This window comes from Physeter macrocephalus, chromosome 17 (genome assembly GCF_002837175.3).
Source record: "Physeter macrocephalus isolate SW-GA chromosome 17, ASM283717v5, whole genome shotgun sequence".
NCBI lineage: Eukaryota > Metazoa > Chordata > Mammalia > Artiodactyla > Physeteridae > Physeter > Physeter macrocephalus.
Window position 1 is genome coordinate 1,893,756 of NC_041230.1, and position 4,449 is coordinate 1,898,204.

The following is a 4,449-nucleotide window of genomic DNA, read 5'->3' on the forward strand; positions in this document are numbered from 1 at the left end:
ATGTTCCTCTAAAAAGGCACCATGTAGTGACAGAGTCAGTCATTTCTTGCCCCAGGTGTCCTCTCCCCTGCCCTCTACTCCAGGCCAGGAAAAGGGAAGGGGGTGACCCATAACTAAGTGAATCAAGTCACTGTCCCCCTGGCTGAATAGGGATTGCAAATGGAAGTTATCTTCTCATATAAATAATTACAAAATGCATAAGCCTGTAGACAGCAGTTTTGCAATTCTAATCCTCATCTGTATAATTTAAACAAATTTTAAATGTACTATATTTAAAGCCACAAATCATATATCACGACTTAATCATCCACATCCAAACAACTCACCATCCATCTGCACCCAGTTCCCACCACCTACCTGCACTACTATGTGTTACCATTTCATTCCGTTTACCTGTCTCCCTATTTCTTTCTCTGTCTACGTTTTCTTGCTCCCCTCTGCTCTCCTGCTGTTCCTGCCCTCCGCCCTATTTCCTCCCTCACACCTGGCCTAACCCCACTCTGCGACCTGTTCCCCCTTGTTCCTCTTTCTCCCCCACCTCCGCTCCCTCTCTACCCTCTGGTTACACCTCTTCTAGTCCCCTTAAATTCCGTTCCTCCCCACTCTCCGGCACTTCGGTTGGCGACGCTTCCTTCCTGCTCTCGGTCTTCCTCTGCTCTTGTGTCACCCTTTGTCCTCTTTCTCTCCCAGCACCTGTTGCTCTGAAAGCCTTCGTTCCACCTTTTATCCTCTCCCGGACACCCTGTGTGCAGGGCCTCACCACTGCTGCCCTCCCTCCTACCGCTGGTCCAGGCCTCTCGCCACGCTGCTCACCCGGAGATCCGGCTTTTTAAATTTATTTCTCTATTTTATTCGCCCGCTAGTTTCAAGGCTAAATCTATTTCATTTCACTATCTCTTTGCAAGTCCCTCAGCCACCGTCTAAGTTCCCATTGGTTCTCCCTCATTCTTTTCTCCTTCTCAGTTTTTCTATCCCTCTCTCGGTCGCTCTGTCTCTGCTTCTCCTGATTCCCCCGTCGCCCCCATATTTAGAAAGATGGTGAGTGAATAAGATGCCCGCCTACCGCAAGAGACCATTTTCCACCTGAGTTGAACTTGGGACGTCAGGACCTTGGGTGTCCACAAGGCTGGCCCAGGTCACGTCCCCCTACGCGGGGTGAGGGGAAGGGCTGACCAGGAAAGAAGCCTGTGGAGCAGGACCGGCCTGAGGAGACGCGAGGACAGAGGCGCTGGGAGGGAGGGAGGGGGTCTCAGGAGAGGGGCGGGCTCTGCAGAACCCCAGGACCGGGGAGAGGACGCGGCCTGTCCGGGAGCGGGGCTGCCGGCGCTGCCCTCCAGGGGCCGAGAGGGCGAGGCTGGGGGTGGGGTGGAGTGGGGTGGAGGGCGAATCCACCTCGCGGTCAAGGACTTTACAAGGGGAGGCCGAGACAGTTAACAGCTTTTAAGCAGAGAAGTGTTGCGAAAGGCGGTATCTACGTGGACCGAAGGTAGAAAATACAGGGCAGGGACCATCCTCAGAGAAATTTACAACCCGAAGAGAAATGATCCCCGAAAAGGTTCAGACTGGCTAGATCTGAATTTACCTGGGGTAAATTCAGGGTCGGGTGTGGGTATTTTAGGTCCGTAGTCACTCACAAGACCCTGAGGAGGGAGTTAAGAGAGGCCCCGCCACGCGGATTTTCACTAGAAAGGAGAAACTCACCCTGTGTCTTATGACCCTGTCTCCGCCGTATCCGCTTCCAGGTCCTCTGGAAATTGCGCGCGTTATTAGAAGCAGGGCCTCCGGGGGGCGTGGCCTGGGCGGAGCGCTTCCAGCGAGAGCGGGAGGAGGAAGGAGCCCAGGTCTGAGAAGGGAGAGCGAGAAGTCGTGGCAGGGGGCGGGCACCGAAGGTGCTTCCCAGTAACTTCACGTGCTTAGTTTAAGTGACTGTCTGTAACAGTTTTAAGGTAAAAAGCTTACAGTTGTGTGGGCCAGTTACGTGGGAAACTAAGATGTTTCCTCTTAAGATGAAAATGGTTTAAGTAAGGGAATAGCCTGTTGGTTAGGACCTTGGTTAGGGAACTAAGTTCCTGCAAGCTGCACAGCTGAACCAAAAACAAAAACAAAACAAAAACAACAGGAACACACCACACACACACAAAACAAAAACCCATCAATGTCTTTTTGGCAACAGTTTGCTTTCAATTCCTGCTAGTGAGACTGAAGCAAGTTGTGGCACGTGAACTCTTAGTTGCGGCATGCATGTGGGATCCAGTTCCCTGATCAGAGATTGAACCCGGGCCCCCTGCATTGGGAGCGCGGAGTTTTATCCACTGCGCCACCAGGGAAGCCCCCTGTATATTGTTTATTCTTAAAAGGAAACTGAAGAACACTGACCTTTTCAAACGATTTCGTTAAGCATTCCAAGCACAAAAATGATTGTTCTTTTAATGATTTCTGAAAATCTTTTATATTCTAATATTTTTGGTTTACTTCCTATATTCCTATTTTCACTTCATGTAAATCAAGGTTTATGCCATGGCTTTTATTCTAGCACACACACAAAAAAACCCACATAAAATATATTCATATAGTGCACATTCGTGAAAGTATGTCAGGTTTTAGGTGGTGTGAAAAAGAAATAACAAGGCCAAGGCAGAGTCCCTTCACCCCAGGACAGCAAACCAAGTCTTAATTGTAGTTTCATCCCTCCCTAGAATGTGGCCTGAAACCAGTAACTCTGCAATTTCCAGATCAACACTAGTGAGGTTATCTACAGAATAAGACCTCAGCTGCACGACTACCCAAAATAGGAGACCTAGCCTCAAACAATCCTTTTTTGTGCCAGTAAGTTTATTTAACCCACTTTCTCCCTACAAAAGCATTCATAACTGTACAGCTCCTTCAGCACCACCCTATTTACTAGGTGGCATGCTGCCCTATTCATGAATCATTCAACAAAGCCAATTAGATGTTTTTTAAAATTAATTTGTCTGTGCCGAGTCTTAGTTGCAGCACGCATGATCTTCGTTGTGGCATGTGGGATCCTTCGTTGCGGCGTGTGGGCTCTACAGCCTGGGGGCTCAGTAATTGTGGCACCTGGGCTCTCTAGCTGTGGCGTACGGGCTTAGTTGTCCTGCGGCATCTGGGATCTTGGTTCCCTGACCAGGGATTGAACCCACGTCCTCCGCGTTGGAACCACTGGACTAGTAGGGAAGTCCTAGCCAATTAGATCTTAAATTCACTCAGTTCCATTTTTGCACATTAATGGAAGTCAGCCTCCAAAATGCAATGCTATGGTATTTTCACTATAGCCATCTGAATATTCTGGAATAGAGTGTGGAGAGAATAACTCAAGTACAAATTATGAGTATGTAATCTCCCCAAGTATGCTGCTTGATTCCTTCATGGAAAGAAACTGTTACAGATACTTTTAGTCCTGAGAGCCTAATAGTGCATTCTCAGTTTCTGTAATGTATTACCGAGGTGGGATAAAACTGTGCTGGTAGAAGGAACATGATTAATCCGTGGTTTAAAAAAAAGTGATTTATTAAATAAGAGACCTATGATACATTCTGAATAAAACAGCAGTAGCAATTAAATGTGAATCATATATCTACAAATACTATTTGGTTTCTTCTGATTAAATTCCACTCTTGGTTAACCGCTCTCTATTCAATTTCCAAGAATAAGACTAATTTTTCAGACTTCCCTGGTGGTGCAGTGGTTAAGAATCCACCTGCCAATGCAGGGGACAGCGGTTCGAGCCCTAGTCCTGGAATATCTCACATGCCGCAGAGCAACTAAGCCTGTGCGCCACAACTACTGAGCCTGTGCTCCAGAGCCCATGCTCCACAACGAGAAGCCACCGCAATGAGAAGCCTGCGCACCACAACAAAGAGTAACCCCCGCTTGCCACAACTAGAGAAAGCCCATGTGCAGCAACGAAGACCCAACGCAGCCAAAAATAAATTTACTGAAAAAAAGACTAATTTTTCATTAACCATTGCCATTCAGTGGGGAATGTAGCCACCATTTCCAGTGCATTATTTCTAACAAATAACAAGTCCTAGTAACCTGTCACTCTCCTCCCATGAAGAGCCCAGTCCTTAATGCTTGATCTGTTCATGGTCAGTTGGTAGAACATTCTGTACTATAACCCACTATAGCCTATCTACAGATGGGCACCTTGAACATAAGCATGATAACCAATATCATAATTTTACATTATTCTCTGCCCTTCCCTGATTCTAATTCATTCAACACTGAGTTACGTAACTCAGTATTTTTTTTTTTTTTTTTTGGCCGGGTCGGGTCTTAGTTGTGACACATGGGGTCTTCATTGAGGCATGCGGGATCTTTCGTTGCAGCAGACTGGGTCTTTGTTGTGGCAGGTGGGCTTCTCTCCAGTTGTGGCATGAGGGTTTTCTCTTCTCTAGTTGTGGCACGCAGGCTCCAGGGCACATGGGA